Source organism: Macrotis lagotis, chromosome 2, assembly GCF_037893015.1.
Source record: "Macrotis lagotis isolate mMagLag1 chromosome 2, bilby.v1.9.chrom.fasta, whole genome shotgun sequence".
Taxonomy (NCBI): domain Eukaryota; kingdom Metazoa; phylum Chordata; class Mammalia; order Peramelemorphia; family Peramelidae; genus Macrotis; species Macrotis lagotis.
The window spans coordinates 16,150,121-16,167,277 of record NC_133659.1 but is presented as its reverse complement, the minus strand read 5'-3'; the positions used below and the strand labels follow the sequence as shown (position 1 = coordinate 16,167,277).

Here is a 17,157-nt window from a genome sequence, read left to right as displayed (position 1 = left end):
GGGCCATGACAGCAAGAAACATACTGAAACAATAATGTAAAGAAAAACAATCAAAGGAAACCAAAATTGAGATAACTGTAATAGCCAATCCAACAAATGATGAAACTGATTGCCCTCATGGTGGTAGAAAGGTAGAGGACTATGGGGACAGAATGGAACATTCCCTTTCAGCCATACTTTTGCTTAACTATTTTTCTTTGTTATAAAGGAAGGTTCAATTCCTATGGTGAGGAGTTGGCATTATATAAGAAATGACTATAATGTAAAAAACAAAAGGTATCAATAAAACTTTATTTTTTTAATTGCTTGAATTACCTATAATTTGAATGTCAATCAAAGATGGGACTGGTGACATCATGTACACCTTTTTCAGATTACCTAACAATTTGGTCAGAATATCCACAATTTATAAATCTGGCTCTAAAGGACATTTAATCCTTTCACCCAAACCATAAACTTGTTACCAAAATTGCTAACTCTTCTATCTCTGCCTACTCCAAAAAAAGACAGAGTCCCAGGAAAGGTCCTGGGTGTTAATCATAGCATCTCAAAGATCTACAACTAGAAGTGACCTCCCAAAGTCATCTATTCCAACCAAATCCAGTGAAGCTAAATTGACTAAATGACTTATCCAAGGCCATACACACAGTCTACAGATCTAATCCCAAATCTTCTCCAGAGTCAAGGTCCTTTATATTGCCCTACACTGCTCCCTATACAACAACCTAAAAACTATATAATTTCTCTTCAATTTCCCCATGACCAACAAATTCAAAACTTTACTACACAAGGGCTATCTATATTCACTTACCATCCAAGAATTCGATGGACATTTATTTTGTTTCAAAATCTCTCCAAATGTTAACTTTACTTTCCAAATGAAAAATTGAAGACAGAAGGATGAACATTTTGCATCTACCAACAAGGCTTATGATTAGTTTCCTGACCTGGAATCTATATTCAAACAACTACCACCAAAGTTCATTCACTATTACTTAGCACACATTGGGCTAGTGGGTCTTGAAATATTTTTAGTTATAAAACCTAGTTTTCTGACCTTACTCCACCTTTTACCTGTATGAGCTTGGGGTACCTTATGGCTTTCTGAGTCTCAACTCATTCAAATAAATCATGAAATATAAAATTAATCTACCAAAAAAGGAGGCTGGCAGCAATTTAGGAATTGGGACAAAAAAATGTAAACGATCGATGCTGGAGGAACTTTTTAAAATATTGGCACACTAATACAGTATTGATGGCACTGTGAATTGCTCCAAATAGTCTGGAATGCAATTTGGATTTATGCTAAGAAAATGATGACAATGTTCATGCTCTTTAACCTAGAAATCCCATTGTAAGAAATAAACTCCAAGAAGATCAAAGGCAGAAAGACACTCTATATACCCAAATATTCATCACAGCACTTTTTGTAGCAGCAAACAATTGGAAATAAATAAGATGTCCACCAATTGGGGAATGACCAAACCAACCCTGGGACACAAATATGATGGAATGTTATTGTGTTATAAGGAGACAGAGAATATGATGAAGACCAAGAAACTTGGGAAGATCTATAGAACTGATGTAAAATGAAATAATGAAGAGCTAGAAACTGAAATGCACAATGAAGACAAAAGGCGAATGGAACTATCATCAATCATCATCATCACAAGCAATGGAAATGGTACATTATGTAATAGTGAACAGAGAGTTGGGTCTGGAGTAAGGTTTATCTGGTTCAAAAATTGCCTCAGACACTCACTAGCTATAGCTGGGCAAGTAACTTAAGCCTGTTTGCCTCAGTTTCCTCATATGTAAACTGAACTAGAGAAGGAAATGGCTAACTACTCCAGTACCTTTGCCAAGAAAATCCCAAATGGGTTCATGAAGAGTTGGTCACAATCAAAAAACTTCTGAACAACAAAAAAGTGTGTCTCTGAAAAAAGAGATGAGAAAATTTTTCTTTTAAAAAAAAGAAAGGGGGCAGCTAGGTGGCACAGTGGATAAAGCACCAGCCCTGGAGTCAGGAGTACCTGGGTTCAAATCCGGTCTCAGACACTTAATAATTACCTAGCTGTGTGTCCTTGGACAAGCCACTTAACCCCATTTTCCTAGTAAAAACTTAAAAAAAAAAAGGAAAGAAAGAAAAAGAGATGAGCACAAAACCTTTTCCTCCCTTCTTTGCAGAAGTGGAAAACTATGGATTAGAACATGGAATACCCTGTCAGATATACTGATGTGCTGGCGTGGTTTTTTTAAACTTTTTTTTTTCCTCTTTTTTATTCTTTGGTACAAGAGAAGCTCACTGAGGAGAGAAGGGAAGTAGAATATATTTGGAAATCAAACAAAAAGCATAAGATACCATTACAACTTTTTTGAATTTTTAAAAGGAATTATGACCAGATGACCTTTAAATTTTCATTTAGTTTGAAATCTATGATCTTAACAAAATTTGGAGAGTAAAGATCTTTTGACCTAGAATTTTTGAGGGATCAGATGAATGAATAGATTGGTTTACTCACTGTCTGAGATGAAACTTCCCCTCCCAATTCAGAGAAACATCTTCTCTGCAATATATCCTCTTAGAAAGTTTTCTGGGACACTGAGAAGTAATTTGGCCAGGGTTCCACAATCAGGAAGGACAATGGAAGGATTTGAACCTCAATCTTCCTGGTTTCTAGGCCCATCTAGAAAACAAGATGTTCTAAATTTTGAATGTTCTATGTTTTCATTTTAGCTGGAAGGCCCCAACCCAAGAGGAACAGATCCTTAAAGTCATGTGGGATCCTGGAGATCACCCAGTCAACATCCCTGACAAACATTCACTGCTGAATGACCCTATTGATTAGCACAAGATGACCAGTAAGTTCCCTCCCAGTTCAGAATCCATAATCTTGTGAAAATTGGGGCAGGGAGAGAAGAAATTTTTATCTCAAACTGGGAAGGGAGGGGCAGATGAATGATTAAGTTGATTAATTGAGTCAAGCCATTCTTACTGAGGTGGCTCAAAGTATTTGTAAGTTTTCCTTCTATGACACTAAAAATGTTTTCTGTCCATTGCTCCTAGTCCTGTCCTGGAGAGCAGAGCAAAACATGTATGCTAACCCTTCCATTGGAGAGCTCATCACGAAGTCAAAAGTAAAGCAAAACCCATTTCCCTGCATTTCCCACCTTCCTCCCAAGTCTTAGCCCAGATGGTAAAGAGAAGTTTCTTCTTCAAGTACAACTGATGTGGATGGTCTCTGAGGCCCCTTTCGATTCAGAGTATTTGCTATTCTGATGATCTCTCTCCTCCAGGCTGACCAGGCTCAGTTCATTAACCTCTTATAAAGCAAGGTCTCAGGGACCACCCCCATGACTGTTCTCCAGCATAGGGCAGTTGGTCTCTTTAAAAATGGAGCAGGGGTACTGAAAGTAGTCACTGAGGCCCAGAGAGGGGCAGCTACTTTCCCTAGGTGGCCCAGCTGGGCAGAGTCAGCAGTCAGGGCCAGAGCCCAGCATGCTCTATAGAAAGGCTCCTCTGCCATTTTTGCACTCTAGCCCAAATCTCTCGGAGCCCTTGGGCATGCTTTTGGAGACACCCACACAATAATGTGAGAGGCCACTTGGCCTGGCAGAAATATGCCTGGGCTTGGAATCAGAAAGCTTTCTTTTCTGGCTTTGGGACAAAGGACAAGGCAGAGTGCTCGTGCACCTCAGTTTCTTCATTTGTAAGATGGAGATCACAATAGTTGCCTTTACTCAGAGGTGTAGGGAAGGAGCAACCCTCAATAACCATTAAATACGTGTCAGCTATCATCATCATTATTCACAAAAAACAAAAGTCAGTTTGCAAAGTATGATTTCACCAGAAAGTTGAAGTTGCAAAGACTTCTTTTCTTCATCCGCCTACAGTCACAAATGACCAGCAATGGTTATTTGAGAGACAATGAGATGTATGTGGTGCCCAGCCTACTGACCCTGGGGTTGGATGGATCTCCATCACACCCTCTCTCCAACATTTCAGAACTCTGTGTCCTCATCTCTCTGCACCTCAGTTTCCCAATCTTAAAAATGAGAATTTTATAATAATATATAAATGTAAGAAATCCAAAGATAAAAATACCTTATTGCCTACCTATCACTCAGGATTGTTGTGAAGCTCAAATGAGATCTGTAAACCGTGAGCACACAGTAGGTGCTCAATAAATCCAGGCTGATAGATTGATAAAGGTATATGTGATGATTTAGGTTTCTCCTGGCAGGGGATGGGTTTCAATTTGATGAAGAAGCGCTTCCAGCATTTCTGGGAACACAGACTGGAGGATTTCTTTTGAAATAAACTCTTCTCCAGCCTCCCCACCCCCTCCTTTTAGAGAGGGATCTTTTAAGTAACCTTCAGCTACAACCAATCTATATCTGCCTGTATAGCACACTAACAGTCTACTGAAAATCTCGACTGCATTTCTTTTATTCCAAATGTTGTGGTATGTCTATTTTTAGCCAGAGACACCCCCCCCCTTGCCTCTTTGTTAATCCTCTGTAAGGAGAGAGATTGCTCTGAATCCTCTGAAGTATTTTATATACAAGATAAAGGCTGTATACACAAGTACTCAGAGTTTGTGTGTCTGTTATAGACACACACACACACACACACATACATACATACATACACATTTGTATGGACAGTCATAGAGTAGCAGAGTTGCAAGGGACTAGGGGGGCATCATCTAACCACTCGCCCATCTTGCAGAACAAACTGATGGAGAAGAGAGAAAGTGAGACATGCAGGCAGAAATCCAGACAGAAAGAGAGATAAGAGAAATAGAAACAGGGAGAAAGTGGGGGGGGGGGAATACAGAGACTTGTCTAAGGTCTCAAAGCAAGAGAGCTGGGCCTTGGGCCTCACATCCAGATGCCCTGCTTCCCAGGCTCCTGCTCCCTCCATTCCAATATTCTACTCTTTTGTCTTTAAACAATTCTTTCATATGGTGTTTAAAGATTAATTTCTGACAAGAGTCTTCAAGGACAGTTTAGCACTCCACTCCCTGGTTTATCACTCCCATTTCTCAGGTCAGAAAACAATTTCCACGAGAGTCAGGAACTGGCCCAGAGTGGCTAAGATACAGAGCCTTGACGTAGCCTGGGTCTTCTAACACTGAATCTAGGCCACTTCCCATTGAACTTCACTGCCCCTTCAAATCTGAAGTCCAGGGTCTCATGATCTCTATTTTACAAAAAGGGAAAATGAGTTCTATTAATATGACAATTTAGGGCAAAACTCCTAGAGGGAAGTGTGTCTATGTGTGTATGTGTGTGTAAAAGAGAGAGGGGAAGGGCTGAAGAGGTAATGGGGAAAGTAAGAGACAGAAGCAGAAGAGGAAAGAGGGAGAGAGAAGGAAGAGAGGGAAAGAGGAGGAGAAAAAAGGAAGAGGGAAAAAGTGAGAAGGGAAGAAGACTGGAAGAAGGAAGACAGAAGGAAAGAGTAAAGAATGTAAGAGAGAAAGAAAATGGAGAAAGGGCAGGAGGGAAGGAACAGAGAGGAGAGAAAATGAGGGAGAAAGATCACAGGAGACAACAGAGAGGGGAGAGGAAAAATAGAATGGGGAGAGAAAGAAGAAAGAAAAAAGAGAAGGGAGGAGGGAGGAGACAGGAAAAGGAGACCCGGAGACACAGTCTCTGCTAGTTGACTTCCTGAGGGCAGGGATTGGGTCTCCACTGAAAGCAGCTTCTCTGCCCTGGTCTCCCTTTATAAAGCTTCTGATGAAGTCCCAGGAATGAGGGAGGGCCCAGGTAGCCACAGCAGAGCTTCCTCTCAAAATCCAGTTACTGGCAAGACCAGAAATTATTCCCAAACTCATTTTCCCAACTCCAGGTAGAACCGAAACGTTAAAAAATAAAAAAGCTATTCCCCCCCCCCCCCAACTCCAACCCAATTGCCATTCTCTGTGCGTCTCTTCTTCCTGTTCAGACAAAAATAATGCTTCTAGTTGGGTGTGAACCTGGTGCTGGCCTTTCCCCAGGCCCCTTTGGCCCTGATCTACTCTGCAGGCATCTTATCTGTAAATAGGTATTTTCACATTCTTTCCCCATTTGAATGTAAGCTTTGTAAAGGAAGGAGTTATTTTTGCTTTTTTTTTTTAAATCTCCAGCACTTAGCAAAAAGTAAGAGTTTAATAATTGTTATTTTATTGTTAATGGGTTGTAGAAATGTTGAGGCAGAGAGTTCTTCTAGTTCTAACCTAATGGAATCATTTGATTGACCTTAACCTCAATTTTCTCATCTGTAAAATGGACATCATTCTTGTAGCATCTTCCTCAAAGGATTGCAATGAAGAAGGACTTGTATGAATTTTAACATGTAAATATGCCAAAGGGAATTCTCTCTAGATATCATTTCTTAATAGAGACTGGGTGCAAGGGTTGGAGGGCCTGGAATCAGAAAAACCTGAGTTCAAAGTCGGCCTTAGACACTAACTATAGGATCCTGGGCAAGTCACTTGACCTAGTTTGCCTCCATTTCTTCATCTGTAAAAAGAAAATGGCAAACCACTCCCTTTACTTTTGCCAGGAAAACCTGAAACTAGATCACAAGTTGAACATACTAAGGACACAACAAAACAAGATAAGAGAAATGTATGCGATGTGTTCAGAATCACACTTGGATTAGATGCTGAGGCCCTTGGGGTCCCGTGGAAATAAGAATCATTGTTATTTATCACTAGGAAATAATTGGCATCAACCTCCTTCCCCTCTCCCCATGCTGGCTTGGGACTGCCTTGACCAAGAAATCCCGAAGCCCAACATCTGAATCCCTGGGGGCCCTCAGCCCAAAGTGCCTCCCCACCCCCACCTGTCCAGTTGCCCCTCCATTCCAAACCAGAGTGAATGCCTGAACCTCCACCAAAAAAGAAAAAAGCCTTGGTGACATTCAAGCCAAGAGCAGGTTAGCAAGTATGGCCGTTTGTCTTCTGAACTATCAACTCTGCCAACAATGACACGGTTCTCCTCCCCAGTCTTCAGTCCAGACAGACATTGAACTGCAACAAAAACAGGACATGCTTCTGGCCAGCCTCAGCCAAAAAGAAGAGGCAGCAGTAGTGGGAGAGTAGGGTTCGAGTTTCCTCTCAGATCTTAGCTTCTTCATCTGTCAGAGTGTGGTGCAATGGGAAGCGTAGTGTCTTCCCCTCATCCCTTTCTGTTCTCTACCTAAAATTCTGTTGTTTTCAAGACCCTTCCAGTTCCAGCATCCAAGTATTCTCTTCCTTCCCCCACCTCCAGACGCTAGAGGTCCCAAATAGTCGTAAACTTATCTGGGAGGACCTTGTGGCTCCAAGTTCCAGTCCATCTGATCATCCAAGATTATGGATGGAAATGGAGACAAGATTACTTACTGCCCTCAAGGAGCTTACAGTCTGGTAAGAGTTAGAAAACCAAGATCAAGGTGGTCTGAGGGATGACCTTGAAAAGTGCCTCCCCACCAATAAGCTCACAGATGCAGGAGAGAAGGGGGACATTGAGTGGCCTCTCGAGTCTCATCTGACTTTAAGATTCTACCATTCTGACATTAGGTGGGAAGCGTAAGGTCGAGCCAGGCCAACTTTAGGGGCCTTGAATGCCAGGCAAAATAATTTGGAACTTAATTCAAACATATATATATATATATATATATATATATATAAAGCAAATATACCTAGAACCCTTAGCAAACTTTAAAGCTCTTTTAAAAGGCTCTATCATTATCTTTATTCTAAATTATTATATAGTAATAAAGCTCTACTATTATTATTATTATTACTATCATCATCATCATAGATTTTAGAGCTGAGAGGCATCTCAGAAACTCCTGATCCAAGTCCCCTATTTTACAGATGAGGAAGCCAAAGCCCCCAGGAAGGGTATTTGCCCAGAGACAAATAACTACTTAGCAGCTGAGGCTAGATTTGAACTCGGGTCTTCTTGATTCCAAGGGAGCAGGAAGATGATTATTACAAAATCTATGTGATATAAAATCTTAGACTCAATTCCAATCAACAGCAGGCCCTGGGCTGAAACACCAAGAGATTCCAGGTCTAAAGACTGGCAGCCCATTGCTAAGAGTTGGGGAGGTCAGAGGAGCTGGGGCCTGAAGAAGGAGAAAGAAAGAAATCAGAGGCTGGAAGAGACTTCAGAGATCATTCAGCATAGGGGGTGGGGAGGGTCATGAAGCAGGGAGGTGGTGCAGAGGATAAGAATGTTGGGCCTGAAGAGGCAAGACCTGAGTTAAAATACAAAATCCATCACTTACTAGCAAATCGCTTAACTGCTCTCAGCCTCAGTTTCCTCATCTATAAAATGAAGGTAAGAATAGTACCAACTTCACAGGGTTATAGAGCAGCTAGGTGGTACCATGGATAGAGTGCCATACTTGGAGTCAGAATCTTCCTGAGTTCAAATCTGATTTCAGACCACTGGGCACATCATTGCATCCTGTTGCCTCAGTTTCTCCATTTGTAAAAGGAGCTGGAGAAGAAAATGGCAAATCCCTCCAGTGTTTCTGCCAAGAAAAACCCAAGTGGGGTCACTTCAGACACCATTGAAATGACTAAACAACAATAACCCAGAGGATCAAATGAGATTTATCTAGATAATTTATCTAGATAATTGTTCTGGAGCCTTGCTTTCTCTTTTTTGAATCAGTCCCATAGAATGCATTCCACCTTGTAATCTCCTCACTCCCAGGAGGGGTCTTCAGGACTCTTGAGTAGTCTGTAGGGAGGCAGGGACCAGAGGAACCCGTATGTGACCTACCTGGGCTCTCTTTGGAGCCCAGAATCCAGCTTCCAGCTCCATAATTGTCAGCAGCTTGGTAAAACCTATAGTTCTCTTCTCAAACTAATTTTTTTAAATGCATGAAATAAAGCATCCAAGATTATAAAGGAAATCCTATTATACCAGTGGTGGGGGGGAGTCTAGACCTACAGATGAGAAGGGGAAGAGCAGAAGGAGAAATGATTTTGAAGTCTAAACTTCAACCCCAACATTTTACAGATGCTGAAACTGAGGCCAGGGCAGCTAGGTGGCCCAAGGGATAGAGCGCCAGCTAAAGTCAGGAGGATCTCAGTTCAAATGAAGTCTCAGACAAGTGATACTTGCTAGCTGTGTGACCTTGGGCAAGTCATTTAACCCACTGACCCACAAAAACCAAAAAAGAAACAGAGGCCAAAGGCAGCCAAGAGCCTTCGTACCTTGGTCAGGACAAGGAAGAACAGGGGTTGGCATTTGTGTTGCCTAACTGCAGTACAGGACAAAGTCTGACGGGAATCCAGACCCTTTCTCCGGGGCTGCTAGCCCTCCAGCTCTCTGGTCCCACTGGCATCCCGAGCCTGCTCCCCCCAGGATCAGTCCATTTAGAGCTGGAGGAATCTTGAAAGCCCCCCATTTCAGAGATAAACGGCTGAGACCCAGAGAGATGACTTGCCCAAGGTCACTCTGCCAGCCTTCACATGCTGGGCCTCTGACTCCAGACCCGGCTTTCTTCCCACAATACTTATTCTCCTGAGGCGGCACGCTACCCAGAATACAGTAAGAAATATCATCCCCAGATTTACAATTAGATTTTCCAAGCCTTTTGCAGGGGATACATTAAAAAAGCCCAAACCCAGAGCTCTGCAGCCTGGCCAAGCTGGGCTTTCGTTTTGAGGGGCTGCGGGTTGTCTCCATGACCTTGGCCACATCCTCACCTTCCCTTTGCACCTATCCCCCGCCCCCAGTCAGGGCAATGGGGAATGGTACAAAGGTCAGACTCCTTAGGACCTCTGGCACCCTTACTGCCCCTGCCACCTAGGACTCAGTTTCTTCCTCTGCTCAATGGGGGGCTTGGCTACATGCTTTTGCAAGCTCCTTCCAGGGATCGGCATCTCATTGAGTGAAAATAAGCCCTTTTTGTCACCTTCCATTTTTTAACCCAGAATTGGCCCCAGAGAATCCATTCCGGCTTGTGATCTTCTTCCCCCTAGGGAGCACCCTGGGGTGCTGGGGTAGTCTGTTGGGGAGGGGGTGCTTGTGCGTGGAACCCAGCAGGGCTCTTTGGGGCCCACAAGTCCTAGGTTCCAGACCCGCTTCTAGTGCCTCAGACAACTCAGACAATAAGTTTGGGAAGTGGGGCCCGATCTGCTTGGCAGAGGGAGTTTCCTCCTCCGGGAATGCAAGGAAATCGCCCAGTCCAGTCCCTCCTTTCCTCACCCTCCAGAGACTGGCAGCGCTTCCCAGCAGGAGCTCGGAAGGGGTCAAAGCTCTGACCTTGAAGGAGGGGAGCGGTGGGAGCCGAGGGGGCCCGGGAGAGGAGCTCACCCGGGGCTCAGTGGGTTCCCCGAGAGCTAGGGCTGCCCCCTCCCCCATCCCGCCTCTCCCCTTAGCAGAGGGCCCGAGCGAAGAGCTTCCAGTCACTGCGGAGGGAAGGGGTTGGGGGAGTTCCGGAATGGGAGGCTGGGGGGTGGGGTGGGGGGAGTAAGACTCAGCCCACGGGAGCCCCCCTCCAACTCAGACTTTGAGGGCTCAACCCCCCCAAATGAAAGACCTAGAGGGCTCAGCCCCCCAACTGAAAGGCCTCGGGGGCTCTGTCCCCCGCCTCCAACTCAGACTTTGAGGGCTCAGCCCCCCCAACTGAAAGGCCTCGGGGGCTCTGTCCCCCGCCTCCAACTCAGACTTTGAGGGCTCAGCCCCCCAACTGAAAGACCTAGAGGGCTCAGCCCCCCAAATTCCCCAACTTAAGCACCCGGAGATCGGAAGTAAAGGGGTTCAGGCGGGCTCGGGTAGCGAGCGAATTTCCCGGGAGCTGGGACCCCCCCGGCGCCTTGCCCCGCACCCCGCACCCCGGTGGGATGCTGCGCTCGAGGTCCTGCTTCCCGGAGAAAGCAGCCGCTGAGAAGGAGTCTGGGGGCTGCCCGTGCGGCCAGTTCCGGCCCCTGGGCTGGGCTGCAGCGCCGGCCCGATGCCCGCCTTCCGCCCCCCTCCGCCCCCCAAACTTGGCGCGCGCCCCCTCCCTCCCAGCCGCAGGACGGGCACAGGCGAGGCTGGTCCCCGGGACCGCGAGGGGCTGCGGCAGCCAGCAAGGGCGGGGTGCGGGGCGGGGGGAGGAATGCGGGCGCAGGAGGCGAACCCCTTCTCCCCAGACCCCCCGGGAGCCGCCTTACCTTCGCCCTGGCCGCGCCGGCCGGGGGGCTCGGACCCGCAGCCGCGCTGGCTCCCTGGGCGCGCCGGGGCTGGCCAGGGGCAGCTGGGCGGGAGCCCGAGCCCTAGAGGGGCTGTCCGCTGCTCCGCTGGCCCCGGCCCCCGAGGCGGCAGGAGGGCGGCCCCAGCTCCAGGCAGTCCGGCAGCCGCAGCGGCCGAGAGAGAAAGAGCGGGGAGAGGGGCACCCCCCGCCCAGAGGGAGCGGCGCCCGCTTTAGGGGGCGGGAGGACTGTGGAGGCCAGCTCGCCCAGCCCGGGTGGCCGTCCGGACCCTCCTCCGCGCCCGCCTCCGACTCTGGCACCTCCCGGACTGGACTGCGACTGGCCAGGGCTCCCTTTGCCGCGGGGCTGGCGAGGCAAAGTTCAGAGGAGCAGGCTCCGGAGGAGGAGGAGGAGAGGGAGGAAGGGCTGCTTCGGGAGGTGGTCCCTAGCAGGAACCCGGAGAGCCTGGATTGCCGACGTGCTAAGTAAAGACCTCCAAACCACGCAGACAGCCCCTTCTTAATAAGGAGGAAACTGAGGCCCGAGGAGGCACATTGCCTGTGCCAAGGTCACACCTAGCAGCAGGATTCGAGCCCGGATTGGGTTTTAGCTATAAAATCCAAAAGTCAAAGAAGCAATACATCTTTATTTTAAAATGCTCAACCCTCTTTGTGTTGTGACCCCCTTGATTAGTCTGGTGAAGCCTAGGGAACCTTTTCTCAGAATCCGATTTTTTAATGTAGAAAAGAAAATAGGTGAGCTTACAAACGATGCCAGTTACATGGAAAGCCTGATCAATGTTTTCCTAAGTCCATTGGACTGGAAGAACCCCTGCTTGAAAGTCAAAAATCCCGAGCTTGGCTTGATTGCATACTTGATTGCCATCAGCTTGCTCCTCATCCAGTGTCTGGCAATACCCCCTTTCCAGCCCCCTTCTTGCCCCTTCATTGTGGCTCAGCCCCCACCGCCCTTTACCTCTGCCATTGCCTCCCACGGCCACCTGGGGGAAGTGATCTGACGAAGTCCCACGTTCTGGGGTTGAATGTCTTAGCCCCCCCAGGGATATTTGCACCCAGAAGCCTTGGAGGAAGATAGAGGATAGATCAGGCTCTTTGGAGGTCGTGGTGTCCCCACCAGGCTTTTACAAATGAGAAAACCCTAGTCTAGCTTGGCAATGACTTGCTCAGGGACCCAGCCTCAATATCCCATTTGGGGTTCAAGCCCACCACACTCCGCTCCTCTTACATGCTACATGGATGTCAAGCTCTGCGGCTGCTGAGTAGAAGGAGCTATTTGCAAGCAGGAGTCTTTATGGGAGTGAGACAGGAAGGGAGAGAGAGACAGAGACACAGAGAAAGAGACAGACAGACAGACAGGAGGGGAGGGGTGGCAAGAGGAGAAAAACAGAGGAAACAGAGACAGAGATGTTAAAACTAGATATGCCAAGTCTGTGACTAGTAAGCTGGTCTTCAATTACATATATAGCTGCCTACATACACTCCCGTGAGTAGCCAAGAAGGCCCTGCCTTCCCTCTGGGACACTTAGTAACTGTGTGACCTCAAGCAAATCTCTTAACTTATGGGAGGAGGGGTCCCTTCCTGATTTAAAGCAATGACTATGATCAAACATTTGTTAAAGATGGTAAAGGGGCAGCTAGGTGGCAGAACACCAGCCCTGGAGTTGGGAGGACCTGAGTTCAAATCCAACCTCAGACACTTAATAATTACCTAGCTATGTGACTTTGGGCAAGTCACTCAATGCCATTGCCTTAAATAAAATGAAAAAAACAAAAACAAAATAGCTGGTAAGGACCTGTGTGACTTCGGGCAAGGCACTTAACCCTGCTTGCCTCAGTTTCCTCATCTGTGAAATAAGTTGGAGAAGGAAATGGCAAACCACTCTAGTATCTTTGCGAAGAAAACCCCAAATGAAATCAAGAATTAGATTTAACTGAAATGACTGAACAAAATTCGAAGGAAGGGGGGAAAATAAAACAAAATTATCTCCCCCTGGCAACTCAGCTTCTAACCCAGTCTGGCAAATAAATGCAAACCCATGGAAAGGAAGGTAACCTTAACGAGGGGGGGGGGATCATTTTGAGCTGTCCTTGATCCTGGGATTCACTTAATCGTATCTGCTCATTTTCAAGATTAGAATTTCAACATCATCATCCTGATCCCTCCCCCCTTTCAAAGCTTTCAATTTATTTATAAATTTATTTATAAATTTGAGGTCAGAATCTGGCATGATTCTACATCTACCTTTGGGTTATTGGACAGTGTTAGGATGTGTGATCACTTAGGTCAAAGTCAGGGGACTTGAGTTTGAATTCTACTCCTGCCTGTGGAAACTTGGCTTTACTTTACTAAAACTTAAAATGAGGGGATTGGCTGGCTGACCTTCCAACTCCGACCTTTCTGATGATCTCGAAAGTCTCTTCCAAGGGTCTCCCCAAGCCACATGACATGGCAGAGAGGAGTTCTTAACTCTGGAGCTGGAAGGACCTTCAAGGTCACCATTTACTGGGGAAAAAGCAGATCCAGACAAATAAATGATTGAGGTCGTAAAGGAGGTACTAGAGACTGCCACACTGGGCTGCCAGGTCCTCTGACCCAGCTCTCTTTGTCCTGGATGGACCTTTATAAACTTCATTCAAACACCAGGCTACTCCTTTTCATCACGGGGGAAATGAGGCAGTGAATGAGGCGTTGTCCTCGAAAGCAAGATCTCATCTGGGGTGACTCAGGGTGGGGAATTCATCTTTAATCAAAAAGCTTGGAGGCTGGTGGAGCAAGCCTGCGGCATCCAAAGGGTCCACACCCCAAATGAGCAGCTGGGAGCCTGGATCCAGAGAAGAATCTGCTGATCATGAGAAACTGCCCCTGGGTAGATGGATCGATCGGCTTGGGCACGATCTGGCCAGCTATTAAAGGAGAGTCCAGAAAGGGAAGAAGCCTGAGCTGACCATGGGGGTGCCATCTCTTTCCAGATTGGCTCCAACTCACAGAAAAGGACAAGTGCCTTTGTTGCCTTGCTGCCAATCTCAGAGCATAGCATCTCCCTAGGATGGCATTGACTTTGTGGTTTGCATTCTGCTGTAGGAGCCTGCACACCAAATCCAGTCTACAGTGCCCCCCCCCCCAGCTAATGCAAATGTGATCAGATAAATCTCTGGCTTTGCCTTGAACACAGAAGGACACTAGTAAAGGGTGAGGAATCCTCTAGGACTCTATTTGACTATTTGTGGGCTTCAGGAAAGAAGGGAGCATGTGTCTAGTGATGGGATCAAGATATCATTAGAGAAAGGGTCATAGGAGCAGGGATAGTAGAGCAGAAAGAAATCCGACAGATTTACACATGGGGAAACAAAGAGAGGCAGTATGGTTCAGTGGAAAGAATGCTGAATTTGGAGTCAGAGGACCTGCATTCAAATCCTAAACCGCCACTTGTGTGACCTTCAGGATAGGGACAAAGACAAGACCTGGGATTTCACTGCAGGAGGAAACTGTTTCCCCATCAAGTTCTCTGCAGCTCAGCGGCTTAGGGACTCTACCCTGAAAAGCTAAAGGACTTGGCCACCATCCTACAATAAGGCTAAAAGCTAAGACTATAGAGACAAGCTGTGTTTCAGAGGAAGATCTTCAACCCAAGCCTTCCTGGCTCTTAGCCCCATGCAATTAATACTCTCACTTGTATGTCTGCTCTATAGAGGCATAAAAAGTGGAGCAATTATTATTATTTGTCTTGGTCCAAACCCGAAATTTAATTCATTCATTCAACAAGTATTTATTAAGCAGGGACAGTGATAGGTGTAACCCTGCTTGCCTCACTTTCCTCATCTGTAAACTAAACTAAAGAAGGAAATGACCAAGCATTCTAGTATCTTTGCCAAGAAAATCTCAAGTGTCAGACTTGACTGAACTTCCCTGTCCTCAAGGAACTTATATTCTCTTTCTGGGAGGGGGGAAGGGAAGATTGTACAGATAAAGATAAGAAAATGAAGACTATATGCATGGTAAATGCAAAATAATAGAGAAACAGAGAAACTTCTATTATGGGCAGAAATAGAGAAGGGTCAAATATTGGAGTTCTGCCTTAAAGGAAGCTAATGACTACCAGAAGCAAAGGTGAAGGAGTACCTTCCAGGCTTAGGGGATCCATCTCTGCAAAGGTATGGAGACTGGAGATAGAACATCATGTTTCAGAAGAGTCAGTAGATCTATCTGAGAAATATGGAGAAAAACTGGGATTTGAACCCAGGGTCTCTGTCTTCGGGGTAGTGGTCTTTCCATTACAACACAGAGCTTCTCTGAGACATCATGAGGCCCCACCAGGGATATGCTAGTAAAATGTTTAGTGACCATTTCTCTGAAATCCATGGCACTCTTTTCAATTTAATTTGTAATATTAATATTTTTTCCGTAATAGCTAACAAAACAATAAAGGAAATCTGATGTATATGTAGCTTTTGCCAGTTTCCAAGGTATAAATCCTGACATCCACAATTTAATCATGGCTCTAGAACACCCCTAGACTCCTGTCGATCAAAGACTCCTCAGGTTCTGTGCTGTTAGGTCTCTAACCAATAATACATTTCTCAGTCAAGGGATACCAAAGTATGAATGGAGGAGAAGATGGAGGGAGAAGAAAGTTTTTAGGGTTAAAAAAGGCATCTTCCACATGAAAAGTCACAAAAATTCACAAAAAAAATCACAAAAATTCTCCAACGTTTTTATTTCCCAAATGAGGAGACTGAGAGATCCTGGGAGGGGTTTTGTCTTGCATAAATCAATTGTCTTGCACAGATCAAAATGAGTTATTAAATAACAGTTAGAATTTGAACCTAAGGGTAACTAGGTGGTGCAGTGGATAGAGCACTGACCTTGGAGTCAGGAGGACCTGAGTTCAAATGTGACCTTAGACACTTAATAATTACCTAGCTGTGCGACCTTGAGCAAGTCATTTAACCTCATTGCCTTAAATAAATAAAATTTTAAAAAAGGAATTTGAACCTAAGTCCTTCCACACCAAAAATCCAGAAGGGCAGGGGTAAGGAAAAGGAAGTTGGGCTTGGGTTGGGGTCAAAATGGGGTTTCAGTTCTGAAGTCCAGTCTCCTTACTCCCTGTTTGATCATAAACAAATCATTCTCAAGGAATCTCAGTGTCCTAATCTGTAAGATAAGAATAACAACCCCTAGGACCACATGAAATAATGTATAGAAAGAATTATGTAAGCATCAGCCACACTCTGCAAACACAATGTGAAAGAGGACTTTAAATCTTACAAATGGAACCCTTTGCCTGGGGCCAGTCAAGAATGTTGACTTTGTTCTTTTTGTGGTCTTGGGGTGGGGGGGGATCAGCTGGGTAAAATAAATGTGAAGGCAGAGAATTTTCTTTCCCTTATTTGTAAGGGGCTGAATTATTGCCACAGGCACAGTTCATCCTCTGCTCAGAACATGGTCCCATGACCTCAGGAGACTTCCTCCTAAAAATTCCCCAGTATTACTATTGTGGTCATGGTGGTTGTACTCCAAAGGAAGACTATTTTGAACGATGATAAATTCAAAGGGAGTAGACCTAGGATTCTCTGGGGGGGCTCCACCCACTGATGACTGGAAGGTCTCCTTATGCTGTTCCCTCCTCCTAACAGTTAAAAAATGTATTTCTCCAGCAAACAATGGGAGCATTTAAGGCTCTTTCCTTAGAAGTAGAGTTAAATTTGTTCAACTTCTCATAGCATACTTAGCTCTGGGTGGGGAACACCCTCTGCTACTCTGGATGAAGTAGCTAAAGTTCCCTCAAAGCAGGAGTATTTACATGTTAAAAGTTATTTGTTCCCTTCATTTATTCATTCAACAAGCTTAAGAGTCAGAGGTCTTGGGTTTAAATGCCCCCTCTAATAGATATTACATGACTTTAAGAACTGAGGTTCTTCTAGAAAATGAGGGGGCCTGTCTAGATGACACCTGAGGTTCCTTGCAG

General features: G+C 45.5%; 1 protein-coding gene across 1 annotated transcript in view; it reads right to left on the bottom strand.

Annotated features, from left to right (window-relative positions):
- KANK4 (KN motif and ankyrin repeat domains 4) overlaps positions 1-11,254 on the bottom strand; it is a 136,432-nt gene extending 125,178 nt beyond the window's left edge. The window contains exon 1 of the mRNA XM_074221282.1: positions 11,154-11,254. The gene's annotated coding sequence lies outside the window, so the exon portion shown is untranslated. The remainder of the gene's footprint in view (positions 1-11,153) is intronic.
- Between the last annotated feature and the right edge of the window lie 5,903 nt (positions 11,255-17,157).